General features: G+C 41.7%; 1 long non-coding RNA gene across 1 annotated transcript; it reads right to left on the bottom strand.

Annotated features, from left to right (window-relative positions):
• Positions 1-14,571: 14,571 nt before the first annotated feature.
• LOC116686788 (uncharacterized) lies at positions 14,572-14,884 on the bottom strand. Its single transcript, XR_004331363.1, has 2 exons — positions 14,767-14,884; positions 14,572-14,647 (listed from the first exon to the last, which is right to left on the bottom strand). It is a non-coding gene; the product is annotated as an uncharacterized LOC116686788 (long non-coding RNA).
• Between the last annotated feature and the right edge of the window lie 783 nt (positions 14,885-15,667).

The following is a 15,667-nucleotide window of genomic DNA, read 5'->3' as shown; positions in this document are numbered from 1 at the left end:
TACGTCCTGCTGTCCTGCTGTGCTGATATGCCGCACAGCGTCCTGCTATGCCATGAACTACTACAAAGAACTGCTACAAACTACTAATTTTTCTATTTTTGTTATTACCACTCTTCATTCTAACCCCAACCGGCCCGTCAGACACCGCCTACCAAGAGCCTGGGTCTGACCGAGGTTTCTCCCTAAAAGGCAGTTTTTCCTCGCCCTGTCGCACTTTGCTTGCCTGGAGAAACTACTAGAACTGTTGGGTCCTGTAAATTCTGGTGGGTCTATCGTAAAGTGTCTTGAGATAACTCTTGTTATAATTGATACTATAAATAAATTGAATTGAATAAATTGAATTGAATTGATGTTGGTAGAAGTTGCTTCTCTCCACACGGTAAGAATAAAATAGTTTGTCAATTTTTTTTTTTTTTTTTAAACACATTAGTACACCCTCGTCACACTGGTCCAGTTTTGTTAGAGATAAAGGTTGGGCCAAGGTCTGGCTTCTGCCGCAGAAGTTTTGTCTGACTAATAAAGTCAAAGATTTTTCAAAATGCTTTGTAGGTTTTACCCAACCAACCACTATGCACAGAAGCTCAAAAACACAATGAAAACTGTACATTTGGTGGGAATCAAAGAGAACCTCTTGTGGTTTCTTTAACTATGACAAAAACCTAACCTCTCAATTTTAATTAATCAACCTGATTTTATTTTTTACCAAATTTTGCATCCATAAGTCCAGATTCCAAAGTAAAACACCTATCTTCATAGAGCTGTCCATTCACATTAAACTATATTTCTATATATCCTGGTGTTGTAATAAGAAGGCTTTTAGAACATGGGCTGGGCGATATGGAGAAAGTCAAATATCACAACATTTTTGACCCAATACCGCTATATTGACACGGCAACAATATTGTAGTGTTGACTGTTACAAAGATTTACACAATGAGATTTTTGATAAATAATCATAGGCAATGTGGATATAAGTAAATAAAAGTAAATAATAGAACAGTGTTACAGGACAGCATGAAGAAGGACCCAGACAGAGAGTGGCAGGCAAAAGGTACAAATGTTTAATAAGTGCCACAGTTCAACAAAACACAGGAGCAACGGAAGGTGTCCAAAAAATAATCCAAACAGGCAAGAATCCAAACGGAAAAACAGGTCACAAGGAAAAACTCACAGGGGGTGGCTGGAGCTCCGACAGGGAAACAAGTAGGCTGGAAGACACACAGGGCGACGGCATACAAGCAAACAAACTAAAATGATCCAGCAAGAGACAACGGAAACACTGGGGTTAAATACAGGAGGTAATGAGGCAACAGGGAACAGGTGAGACATCAGGTGAATCACATTAGGGCGGGGCAGGACAATCAGACAAACAAAGTGAAGCTAGACAAGACAAGACAAGACATGACAGGAAGCTGACTACCACAATAAAGCAGACGGTAGAACAAACAGACACGGGGGAAAAGCCAGGGCCAGGGACACAGGACCATAGAGAAACCGGGAGGTATGGTTGCTCTATAGCGCCCCCTTAAGTGAATTTAGCACCAAACAGGAGAAAATAAACCCCAGCAACCCCCAAACCATAACAGAACAGTTACAACAGTCAGTGGAGTAAGTTCAGAAAATTACATCACTTTACTTTAATGAAGCCTTGAAAACCAGAAAAAGACAACACTTAAACCTTTCCATAGGCAGCCCCCCCACTCTGACATCTCTCCATTTAGTGCATGTATAGGTACTGAGCATGTGTGTATAATTCAGGCTTGTGTGTAATGTGTGTAATAACAACAGAGTGTAAATTGTTATTTCCCCTTGTGGGAACACACTATTTGTACTCTTCAAATGCTTTATGTAAATTGAGTTTGAGTTTTCTTTTTATTATATATATACTTTTTTTTTATCTACCCTGGCGTACTTGAGCTGTTTGTGTTGTTTATACACTTGTAGCTGTATACTGACACTGTTATATACTCAAAAAAAATAAATAATAATGTTACCCTTTCTTTAATTTTCTATGAAGTTACCGGGAGTTAACTTTATAAGACCGGATGTATACCACACGGGTCTACAAAATAAAACAAAATTTAGGGCCTAGATCACTAGCAGTTGTGCACACACACACACACACACACACACACACACACACAATTTCTGTTTTCTATCTATCTATCTATAAAGAAATTAAAATTAAAACTCAATCAGTGAAGAAATTATTTTTTTATTTCTTTTTGCAGTTTTCAAACAGTACAGTCACATGAAAAAACGGAACAATGCATTTAAATACACTCACACTGCCATCTACTGGGGAGAGGGTGAACATTAAAAATCACACCTATTTACAGTCTGAAATGCACATGTGATGGGCGTCTATGTGATGGTCTCACTACGTTGTGTATGTGGATCTGCATCTGCACTTGGGGAAACCAGACTGAGTCAGGACAGGCATGTTAACATTGCAGACAGAGACATAAACAACCCACAGCAGTTATCAGGAGTTCTGCTTTTTATTAAACTTGTTAACTGTGATCGTATAGTGGAAATGGTTCTTTTTAACACAAGTATAGCATTACGGTCAGTGTACGTTTTGATAGTTTGAAAAAAGTGGTTTTCTCGTTATTTTGTTTTGTGGTTCAAACGAAAAAACAAACTATCAAAACGTACACGGACCTATCTGGGCTATAAGTATGGCATTTTCTATTCCTGCTAAATAACGGTGCCTTGTTGGTCCGTGTACTTGGCGGCCACAGATTTTTGTTTTGAAATGAAAAAACTAAAACGAATTACAGCCAGTTTCCCAATTACCATTATTAAAAAGGGAAACAAAAAACAGAAGACAACCCGTTTTGGGTTTTTAATTTTGATATTAAAAAACGGAAAACGAAAAAACAATCTCGTTATCCGAATTGTCTTGATGCGTTTATAGACTGGACACCGGAAAATAAAATACGTGGTTGATATGTCTCATTTTCAATTACTTTTTTTTTTTTTTTGTGACCCGGAGTAGTCTAACGGTCACATGACGGCGCAAAACTAAATGTAGCTACTTTATTGTGTAATTGTTATATATTGAACAATGATAGCACACTAAATATCGTTGCATATCTTATCCAAGACATGTCAGCATCTGTTAGTGTATCATTTGCCACCACGAAAGAGAACATACTTTCCATTGTCGTTGGCGCAGACTTCCAAGTAGAGAATGACAAACGCAGGCGCCTCGCTCGACCGCAGACTCGCAGAAGGAACTTCCGGTCACGAAAGAAACAAACGTGTGGAATTAATTGGACAAGTATTCATTCAATCAATCATCTGTCATTCGCGTGTCCAAAGAAAACTACGGGGTTCGGTAAATTGTATGTGTTCGGTTTTTACAAACTTTATATGATTATAGAAACAATGTAAATTTATGTTGCAAGGTTTTTGCGATTACCTGTGTTGCGCTCGAATATTTTGGTTTTTAGTGTTAACCCAATTAGTAACCAACCCAATGCGCTTCATCAAACGTGGCTGGTGCTGTGACCGTGGATACGCACATTATTAAATCACGGCCCAGGGTCATATAAGCCTATGTTTGATTGTGTTTTTTTTCCTTCTAACGTTACTCTGGGACGTTAGTGCTGCATATTATGAGACGGGTATGCTGCGCCTGGAGCGTATCCCAGGTTCATCCGTCCGTCTTTCCCCCCTCGTACTATCATGCGGTCGTCCCCGCTCATGCGGGTGTGTCCCACGTTAAATCCAGAGGGTCAAAAATACGAAATTGCGAATAATTTTCCAGATGGAGTCGCGGGTAAATTCGTGACCACATTTGTTGCAATCAATTGAAAAACGTTAAAAACTGTTAAAGTAACAATTTTGCCATACATATAGTTTGCTCATTTCCGAATTTATGGTTGTGTTGTTCCATATTAACGTGGCTCCATCTGATGAAACCTGCATCAGCGACGCAGCCGTTTCTGCCAACTAACAGCAGGATCTCCTGAGGAGGGATAACAAGGATCTGATTCTGCACACAACAAAAATAAGTATTCAAAAATAAAGTTGTCACACTCTTTCCAAGACTCTTTTTAATTTTATATTCTATATTGTTTTCACACTTTACTGGGAAATTGCTTATCAGCATGGCGAGAGCATTCGACTGCTATAGCTCTACTACCGCGGCCTCAGCTGTGGGGTCTCTGGGACCCGGGGAAGAATGCTGTCGGGTCTCTGGGACCCGGGGCAGAACGCGGTTGTATTTTTGTACTACCGCGGCATTGACATTCGGGTCTCTGGGACCCGTCCGACATTCAACTGCGTATCTCTGCTGCCACGGCCTTGGGCCAGAATGCAATTGTATTTTTCTTACACTTCCATGCCAGCCATGTGCAGAATATGAAACTCTTTCATCTGCATACACATTTAGGCTTGAGAGTGGTATGGTTGCTCTATAGCGCCCCCTTAAGTGAATTTAGCACTTGGGCACATTTGTTACAGCCTCAATATATACGAAAACTAACAAAATAGTTTGAAAAAAATGAAATGAAAATAGGAATTTCAAAAAACCTAAATTGGACTGTTGTTTGAATTTGGTTTAGTTGTTTTCGTTTTTGGATTCAGAAACCAAAACGGGAGAACGGCCCTTTTTTGACTGTTTATTTGTTTTCAGTTGGAAACGACAAACGAAAAAAAGGTGGTTTTCTTCTTAGTTTGTTTTGTGGTTGAAACGAAAAACAAACTATCAAAACGTACTCTGACCCAGCAGCTCAGTCCATAGGGAGTTGGGTCATTTGAAAACAGTTGAAAAATCTCCTCCCATTTCTTGCAGAAAATCCTCTTGCACTCCCACATTCCGGTTATATGAGTGCAGAGATTTCTGCAGATGACAGGCCTTGTTTCGCCATGTCTAATATCCCATCAGAGTAGGCCTATGGATCCAAAGCCATTTTGGCGTGGGCTAAGGCAACACTGGTAACGTTCCACCAGCAATTATACTGGTTTTGCGTGAATGTTCTTACCGTATGAAAACATCCGGTCTGAGAATATGAAAAAACAAGCATTTTTTCATTTGTGTTTTCTAGTGATTATATGTTTTGTTTTATGTAATAGAAAATGAAAAATATTTTTTATCAAATTTCGCTTATTCGTTTTTTTTTTTTAGATTATTTCTGGGGCATTTTTAGGCCTTTAATGGACAGGACGGGTGAAGTTTGTGAAAGGGGAGAGAGAGGGGGAGTGACATGCAGCAAAGGGCCGCAGGCCGGATTTGAACCCGGGCCGGCTGCGTCGAGGAGTAAACCTCTAAACATGGGCACCCGCTCCACCAACTGAGCTATCTGGGTGCCCGCTCATTCGTTTTTGACCATGAAAAGGAAAAATGCTTTGTATTTCAATTTTCAATTTTATTTTTTAAATAGAAAATCAATTGAACAAAACATACACAGACCGGTACACGGACCCAATACATGTTTTACAATTCATTGTCTAAATAAAATAAAATGCTTAGCTTCTAACCGTACGTAGGCTACACACCGCCGCCGACTTGAGCTACAAAGAAGCTCTGGCTGCCCCGCCAAAGACGCTTGTTAAAAAGTATGGGAAGTGTTTTGACGCTTTGGCCGCTCTGACATGGCAGTTTTCTCTGTTCCACAGGGAGAAGCACACGCAGCCACGGCACGGCCAATACAATGACACTAGAAACCTTTTAGAAATTACATAATGACAGAAATAAAAATTTTAATTGGTCGCAACGGTGTCTGTTAGTAGTTAGCGTTAGCTCGCTTGTTAGCCGCTGAGCCACAGCAGCATGCAGGCAGAGTAAGCAGCCGCCAGACTAACCTAGTGACCCGTGCAGGATTCACTGTGAGCGGACCGTTTAGAGACGATGTGGCCGACAGGTAACGTTAACTGGTCCCGATGTACAAACAACGTTATTTCATAAATGATAGGTAACCCAGCAACGCGCTCCCAAACATCCACCCACTTAGGGTTATGTATGCTAGGGTTGTAGGTTGAAAAGGCCACATGTTTAGTTTTTATTTTAACAGACACCCCCTGTTATTTGTACCATGATAACTTATCCTTACACAGACTTCCTGACACTATTACACTTCCAAGTAGCACTGCTGTGATCCAGTAGGGAGACCGTACCTCTTAGCTCTGCTCATGCGCAGATCAGAAATAAACGTGCTTTGCCGTGAGCAACACATTAACGTCTGTGCTTTCTATTAATTTCACAGGTACTGCAAAACTCACTTTTTCATATTAGCTTGTATCAGCAAATAATCGTATATAGTAATTGTTGTGTGATGTTGTGAGCTAATTTTAAGGTGTTTGTGCTAGAGTAAAAACACGTAACTTTTAAGCTAGTTGTTCCAACCAGTGTCGGCATGCTGAGTCATATTAGTTGAGTAGCATGCTGAGTAGTTATGAACTTCGGTTTTACAATGTAGTGCCTCACAGTATTTGTAAGTGTAAGTTACTGATATTAGCATCTTGTAACACAAGAAAACATGTACTATATTTTGTTCAGGCTATTAGCTAGCCGGTAGTGAGGAAATGGTGATGCAAGATACTGTTTTAAGCTAGTTTTACATTTCCAGTCATTCAGTAACATGGTGACGCCATGTTGTCGGGCGCTGATATTGAGTGCACGTGTGTGGGAGAACGTCTAAGAATGTTGTATGGGTGTATATTATGCTACGGTTAAAATGGGGTTAGCAGGATAGCATTGGTTATCTGTGAAAGACTGTAGGTGTCATAGTCCAGTGAATGTGAAGTTATATTATTTTGGTATTGTTGGAATTTAAAATGTTATATGCGTTTAAACACTGTGTGAGTTGAAATATAGATTATACATTAAAGCCAAAAGGCAAAAGCATTATTTCAAGATAAAGGAAGACATGTTGGTCATGCATTAAGTTGTTTGCAATACTCCTTTTTTCTAAGATAAGGTGATCTGGTACATTCCATTATAATCCAGCCTCTCCAAAATGTGTCAGAAGTAATTGATTGTTAGGGACGCTTCCTGAGTCTGGTTTCACTCTATCTTTTACAGCTCACTTTTCTTTTGCTTTGTAAGTCCTGAACTGAGAAGTCATAAACTTTCAGTCACATTCCAATCTAAAAAGATAACGATAAGCACACAAACACATCACCTCAATGTGACCCCAAGACCCCACCCTTTGTGGATAAATCTAGGGGTGTAAGAGCCAAAGAGTCCGACAAATTTGGGGGAGAGCTGGGTTAGTTTGACTCTGTATTTGTCTCTAGAATATTCTACTTAATAAAAAGGATTCACACATCAACATCTGACATTCTGACTACTAATTGATTGAGACTGGAGCAGGTTATAGCTCCAACAGTATCTTTTAGTATTTTAAATTAAGCCAAGACTTGTATGTGTAATATGTGTTAAATCAGTTGAATTTATGTACATTTATTTTCTGTCAGTTTAATAATATTTATCATCAGTTGGTTACACCATTTATTTGATTTTTAAGCATTTATTATCATTTTAACATGCAGTTTTGTCAGAGTTGATACAGTAGAGACATTGTTAATGTATTGGAACTGTATGCGATTGTGTCACTAATAAACAAGCTTTGCCGTGAGCAACACAATAACGTTGGTGCTCTCTATTGATTTCACAGTCTTCTTAAGCTACACAGTGCTTACTAGTCTGTGTAGCCATTGCTGACGGTCCAGATTCCCCCTTGGTCTGGTGCCGGTAACATTTAGGGGCTTGTCTGGGATCATCTAGCGCCACAGCCTGGTGAAGTAAATGCTGAGATGACGTGAACCGGGTGTCTAAAACTTAAGGGAAGGCCTCAACTACAGGTGTCATCCAGAGAGTAAATGTCAAAATGGCCACTGTCACCCCCCGCTCCGGCAGATTTTGGTCTTCCAGTGCAAGTCCGCTACAGGCAGTTGTGGGTTCAATAGAGGACGGCGTCGCAGCAAGCAACATTGATGACCTGAGTGAACCAGAACTTTATGACCTGATCGTTGATTACATAAGAAGTGAAAAATTGAGAACCCTGGAGGATGAAGGCATGGCCCAACTCCTCCTCGACGACATGCTCAGTGACCTGCTGGCCACTGGCAGCGGAGTGGTTGAGGCTGGCAAGGCTGCACCTCTTGCGATGGGAGTTTCGACAACTTATCAACAGGGAGGCTCCACTCCACCTTACTCTGACAACCACCATCCAGACAGACATTCCACTACATCAAACACAGACACTCCCACACATCAATTGTACATGGACACAGACATCCATGTCCTACCACCTTCACCACTGGACAGAGATGCACACGCCATCCCATCTACAGAGAACAGAGACATTCACACAATGCCAGCATTTATGGGAAAAGGCCGTGGGATACAAGCCATGGGTCTTGCAAACCCAGCATCAATAAAGTCACTTACAGCGGGTGTTGGGGGTGTTCCCCCTGGTAGGGTGAGTCTCTCCTCCAGCATAGGAGATCAGGTACTTAGGTAAAATGATGTTGCAGCTCTGCTTCCCCGCAGATTGTTTTAGCTGCATGGTGGACAAATTTCTGATGTTAGTTCTGACATGTCTTTGTAAACAAATAGATGAAGGGTTCAATGAGTCAGAAATAATCCGCACTGTGAGATGTTAATTAATTAGGGTGATTGACTGTTGATGAGCTAATGCGGTTTGTACGCGCCCACATCAGGGACAAAAACAGTACAGAGCTTTTTCAAGAGTTAAGTAATGCTAAACAGCAAGACAAAGAGAGCCCAAAGCAGTTCTTGTACAAAATAATGGTGTTAAAGCAGCATGTACTTTTTGAGTCACAAAACTCAAGCCTGGTGCGGAGTTTAGCTACGACAAAAGGCTTGTTCAGGGAACCTTTCTTTACATGCTTTGCCAAGGGTTAAATGAAAAAAATAACTGTTCAGCCTGATCTCAAACCCTTGCTCACGGACTTGCAGGCTATGGATGACTTTCTCTTAGATCAGATCACAAAGTCTACTAGTGAGGAAGCGGGAAGACTCCAAATCCATCCAGTGAGTGTTAATACAGCTCAGCTTGACAGCAGTGACTCCACTAATCATCGTACTGCTATTAAAGAACTGACTGCACAAGTTTCCTCACTCACCAAACATCTGGCCCAGATGGTTAAACCTACTGTAGTGCGACACCGGGGGACCCCGGCTTACCGGCAGCCCGCTTTCAGGTACTAACATCGGAGACCAGATGCAGATGCAGGGACTGTGTACAACAGAGCAAGGTAAGCTGTTCTCACTGTTTTGTCTGTGGCCAAACTGGACATCACACCATCGGCTGTCTGAAAAGGAAGGTGTCTGGAAACGGGCCTAGGTCACTGGAGAAGGGCAACCAGTTACCGTGACAGGTGAGGATCCATCAGCACAAGCCCAACCTGTAAAAGCCAACACACAATGCCAACCATCATATGCACAGCTCTTTCTTCTGTATGGAAGAGCCCCACGCTTGCCTGTTGATTTACTCTTTGACCTGAAACCAGAACAAGAACCACAGTCCAGATAAGAGTATGCACAGAAATGGGCTTTTCGCATGGTGGAGGCATACAAAATTGCTTCAGAGAACAGTGTAAAGAGCTCAGCTAAGAGAAAGTAATGCTATGACCGTCATGTTAAGGGTATTGTGCTGCAGCCTGGAGATCGGGTGCTTGTCAGAAATCTGTCAGAGAGGGGGGACCCAGGTAAACTTTGTGTTTACTGGGAAAAGAGAATTCACCGGGTTGTCGATAAGATTGGAGATGGGCCTGTGTACCGTGTTCAACCAGAAACAGGAGAATGAACCCTCCGTGTCCTACATAGCAATCTTCTGCTACCTGTTAATGAGTTGCCCTTGGAACAAGATGAGCAGAGACAGCATGCACTCAAGAAAAGACAAAGACAGACAGACAATCAGAAACAACATTGAGACAGTGGAGCAGGAGTTGGAACATTCTGATGAAGAGGAGGAATACACGTATGGCATCAGACCCATACCTGTGAATTTGAAGGAGGAGAGTAAGACCCCCACTGCCTCAGTCAAAAATACACCTGTGAACTGTGAACAGGGAGTTCTTTGTTCTACGGATCTCTATAGATAAATTAGAGCCAGCAGAGTCTGAACAAACCCCACGTTTACCAGAAATCTACTGGTAAAGTAAGTACTACAAACCGCAGTAAAAAACAAACCTGACGCTGAAGAAACCCTAAACGTTAACGGACAAGACCTGCGGACCTGAGTGACTGAGGGAGAGAGAGAGCGCTGTTCACGTCTCAGTGTTCTGCGTGTGTGTGTAGGGGAGGGCGCTGTGACTACCACAGAACGCAGACATAGTCCGCTACCCAATTTGGAGTTTTATTCAATCCGAGCACAGATGTTGACTTGTATTACTCGTATAATACTTGTATTCGGCAAAAGTGCTTCATCTGTACCGGATACTCATTTCAGCCGAGTGTCCAACTCGTCTCTAAAAGCAACCCCCCTGCTTCCCCCCAAAACAAAACTGACAGCTGCTTGAATGTGCAGTATGTTTAAAGCCAATAAAGACAGTTAAAAAAAAGAGAAACAGACAGGAACAAATGTTTGAATACTGTAATTGGTATTAAAGACATAGTATGTCTATTATTATTGTTATTATTATCGTTATTACTGCTGGCTTATCCCAGTTAACTTTAAGTCCTGTGATAGACTGAGGACTTGTCTAGGATACATTCTGGAAAAGTTGCCGGTCTATCACAGAAAGGCGCATGTACCGTAGACCAGGGGCCTTCAATGTTTTATTTATGTTTTTATTGTTTTTTAGCTGAAAGAAAGATGGAGAGAGGGTCACCCTACTACATATATTGTATAAAATTGAGTTGCATATTAAACTAGGCTGGATGGATGGAGATGGTTGGATGAATATTCATGTTATTTATACATCACATATAACGTTAACAGATTTGTGAAAGACTGTTTCTGTGGATGGCTGCCGTGGTGGCTACCTTACCTATTGTACGCCTATCATCATCGATGTTGCGTAAATTAATTGTTATCACAACATTGTTTTTATGTATAGGCAGAATTATTTTAGCTAATGCTCATGTTAATGTATATTTTCAGACCTTTTTAATCAACAAAAAAAATTGGCGGCTCCCTGCAGTAATTCTGAGGACACCAAATATGATCTGAAATGCACTTCATCTTAGCCCTTTTTTCTTGATTTGTCCTTAATTGATTAAGATCCTCTGATTTAGAGTCTCCAATTAACCTAATCTGCAAATGTGGGCCCACACCCAGAACATGCAAATTCCACCCATAAAGGCCCAGCTGGTTGCCAGGTTCTTACTAAAAACCGACCTGTAAAGTAACAACCCCTGTTAACCCCCTGCACCTCCTTGCCAGTCTACTACCTAATATTCTTCAAGATCTTCTGCAAGGGACTTCTGTCTTTTGCTGGGATAATCTTTTCCTACATAACGATGAACTCCTTCTGGTGGGCAAGTCACTGGAGCATCATCTGTCCATGGTGCCTGTGCAGAAATACATTTCTCATTTAGCAATTTGGTGTACAGGCAGCACAGTTCCCAAGAAACACAAACCATACGACCGTGCAAGACTTGGTAACCCACCTGACTTCTGGTGCAGCATCCACCGCCATCTTACTGACAGCAGTAAGGAAACGCTTAGTGAAGATCTTACCTGCTGTAAAGATCTGATTCTCTACCAGGATGTCTGCCAGCTGGTGGAGGTGTTGTGCTGTGCACCCCCTCACTGCAGCACAAGGGTGCCTGGAGAAGGACAAAAACAGGAGAATGTTGACTATGTTTTATTTCTTTTACTTCAAATGCTGCTGATACACGTCCTACTAAAGTTTTGATGAAATCCGCTTCTCTTACCTCAGCCCTGTGTTGAGAACGTTCAGTATGCTACCAGGGCTGCAGCCTTCCACCAGCGCATGGGTGGTTGACATGAACTCAAATCCAAAGTGGAAAAAAAGATATTCATAAAATGTCTGTCAAATGACATATTGCTTAATATGTGAATAACTAAAAACTGAATGTGTCCCTTTCTAATTCCTTATTTATTTTGTATTTGTATGTGAGCTGGGCTGCACGCTGGTGGGGCTCTGGCTCAGAGATGACACTGACAAGTTGGTCTTTGCTGTACATAATGCAGTCTCGTCTAGCAGGCCACTTGAATATGTTTTTCCCGCCAATTTGCACCATGCAATTGACCTCAATGTGCTCAGCATTTAGTTGTGTGATCTGGCCAACAAATGGCTTCTTGTCATAGCGGACAATGATAAATTTCCCTACAGTGAACTCATTATCAAGCTCTTCCTCTCCACTACTGGGACTCTCAGGATGGGTCTCTTGGACTTCACAGGCAAGCGATTCCTCTGAATCTTTTGACCGATTGTCTGACCTCATTTTGTTTGGAGAGAAGCAGTCGCACATCTCTGGGTAGCGGCAGAAAAAGCTGAGAGCCCTATAGAAGATCTCTCCTGCAGAGAAGGAAAGTATTTGGTGTGTGTTTAAGATGCCAGGTACTTTTGGGACAGACGGTGGCAACATCTCATTGAACACCTGCATATCTGTCTCATCGATCCATTTTAATTTAATGTTTGGGACCTCTTTCGGGCTAGGAACTCATAGAGGTCCTTAGGGCTTTGTATGTCTTGCCCCCCATGGACATGGTTGTCTCCCACGGGCTCTCTCTCTAATTCCAGGTGATTCGTTTCAGCCTCCATGTGTAGGGTACACTGCTCAAAAGGTAACATTTTGCCTTGTTTCTGTATTGGGTGACTGGGCCATCACTCAACACATGAAGCGTGTGAATCTTGTGGGCAGTTTGCTATAATTTCCTGTACCACTGGTTTGAGGTGGGCCCACACAGCACGTTCGTTGTGGCTGACAGAGTTAGAGATTGTGGCGTAGGATTGTGAGCCTGTGGATGTGTAAGCCATTGCTGTATGGATGGATGCCTGCTGCCGGTTTCCTGCCAAATGAAATGACTGAATTTCTTCTGTTCAGTTTGCAGGCATAATTTTCAGAAAAGTCCACATGCAAAACCATTTTGTTGTCTTTTATATTTTCTTTAAGATGCCTGAATTTCTGGGCTTGGTCAAGCCAGTTGAATTGTTGGATGGCAATACATTTCAAGTCCTTGTTGAACTCTTCAACCAGTGCTCCCACTGTACCATTTTCAGTTTTCTTCACCCAGTTTTTGTACGTTTTGTCTCCTACCACATCTTCCTTTGCCCAGTGTTCCCATCTAACTCACTCGTAGACACACACACTCACACATACCTGTGAAAATAAAAAAGAACCCCCCCCCCCAAAAAAAATGATTAAGAGTTAAAAAAAAAAAGTTATATTATTGAGTATGAAAACTCTTGTTCATTACAATTTACTTAATAATTGCAACCACATTGTTGTATTTATTGTTGCAAAACTTGTTATATACTGTAGGCCTATATAGTTTGTTTGTTACCATGACAACACCATTAGTTACCATGGTCTGAAGCTCAATGCTGATGCTGTCACGGAAATAGTTTTCTAATCAGCAATAAATATAACAATTTCTGATCAACCCATATCAATTGCATGCTTAAAATAACATACCCCGCCCATTTCAAGACAACCCGACCCACTTCCGTGTCGAATCTGACCACTTCCGGTTTAGGCCCCGCCCAGTCCGGATACGGATACAGATAATTCATGTGGTAAACAGATACAGATACAGATAATGCTGTACTCGCTCATCCCTAATCTGCACTTCATCATAGCAGCACTCAGTGCATGTGCGCTCCATGTATTTCATGTTGTTCGTATTACACGTTATGCTGGAGAGAAGATATGATAGGCTTTTTGAAGGTAGGATACCACGCTGTGACAAGGCATCGATAAGGAGACGCATGTTCATGTTGGTAGCAGGCGCATGTATTGCGATCATTTGCCTTGGCTTCTGTGACATAAAATGGCTTTTAGCGCAAAAAACTGTCTGTAAGACATTCTATGTTTTAGTGCAGCTGTCTGGGAGTATTCCTTGTGCAAGTCCACCAAAGACTTTACAAGTACTCTCCTTTGCATTTTTTTTTTCCTCCCAACAGTGTCCTTTTTCCCTGGAAGAAGCCTGCTGCTCTCATCTCTCAATAGGAAGGACTCTACTTCTTTCTTCCTTTCTTCGGCAGTGTTTCTTCGTTTTGACTGTTTTGCTTGTGTGTTTGTGTGAGCATTTTTATCCACATTCCGTCTTTGCACAAGATGTTCTTTAGTCTAAACCTATCCGCTCCTCTTTTTTCAGCTTCAATTTGCTTAATTAATTTCTCATTTTGCATTCTTAGCTTCCTTAGTTGTTTGTTCAAAGATCTTTTTCGTACTCTTTTGGGTGTACTTTGGTCTTTGGTGTACATTTCTTTAGGCGACTGTGTTGGTGTTTTACACAAAACAGGCACTGCCACTGGGGCCTCATTGATTTCTTCATGCTTGAATGGCTGGTCCTGATCCTGATCCTGAGGTTATTGTGGCGTTAGATCAAGGACAGCCTTAGTGGCTTTTTCCCTTGCCCTACATCTCTTCTTGGACTCTCTCCATTTTTGTTGTAGCTTCTTCCTGGTTGCTGGCGACACAGACTTCACACTAAGCTGAACAAGTTTCCCACATGCTTTCTTCTCCCGATATCTGTGGTGAAAATGATGAAACCAATCATGACTATTGTGATACGATGAAGCATTAATTATGTCATTAAATGTTTTTAAATTCATATGCTAAAATAAGTTTTGGTAGCTTGTCAAATTTACTTTCTGCATCTCTTTCTCAGGATGTTCTCCCTCCTATCAGGATCTTTATTTAGCCTCTACCTATACTTCCTGGTCCTTTCCTTGCTTGTCATCCTCTCACTTTCAACGTGGGTCTCAAACTAGCTTTAACAAAAGTAAAAAGTTTCGACTTGGGGTGTCCTTCAATTCTGAGAGTCAGAGAAAAAGGCAAAACTTGAAAATAGAAAATGCAAACATCACTACTACAATTAGCAACTGAAGGTTGGGAGGGAAGTTAGGAAGGGAATAGGAAGCAGGAGGTTGGGAGGCGGGAGGAAGCTCAACTTCAGAGGTAAGAGGGAGGTAAGAAAGGAGGGAAGTTGGAAGTGGAGAGATGGACAGGGAGGGAGGTTGGGGGTTTATATTGAGGGAGGTTAGGAGGGAGGGGAGGGAGGGAGGGAGGTTAAGAGGGAGAGAGCGATGGTTTTGTACCTCTTGATAGAGCCTACGTCCACTGGTGTGACAGTGATTTCCACCAGTGTGACGCTGATTTCATGTCACACTATAGGACAGTGCTGTCACACCAGTGGACGTTTTCAAGATCATGGCCAGTTTGCGGCCTAGCCATATGAGAGACAGTCTTCAAACCTAACTAACAGTGTTAAGGTTTGCATTATTTTCGATAGTCAATCAATATAAATTGATGACAATTTTCAGATCAATGCTTAAATTACGTCACACCAAAGGACGGCATAATGGTTCCCATTTCCAACAGTGCACGGAAATAGCAATATTATGAAAATATTAGAGACAAAACTCACCTTGTGTGAAGTCCATGTGCTCCAGTGAGGTCTACTGTACTTCCTGGATGTAGAAGGGCCCCTCTCAGTAATAGGGTGCCTAAATTATTGCCTGATTTATACATAAAGAATTGGCATCACAC

Source organism: Etheostoma spectabile, unplaced genomic scaffold, assembly GCF_008692095.1.
Source record: "Etheostoma spectabile isolate EspeVRDwgs_2016 unplaced genomic scaffold, UIUC_Espe_1.0 scaffold48, whole genome shotgun sequence".
Classification (NCBI taxonomy): domain Eukaryota; kingdom Metazoa; phylum Chordata; class Actinopteri; order Perciformes; family Percidae; genus Etheostoma; species Etheostoma spectabile.
This window is presented reverse-complemented; position numbering and strand designations above follow the sequence as displayed.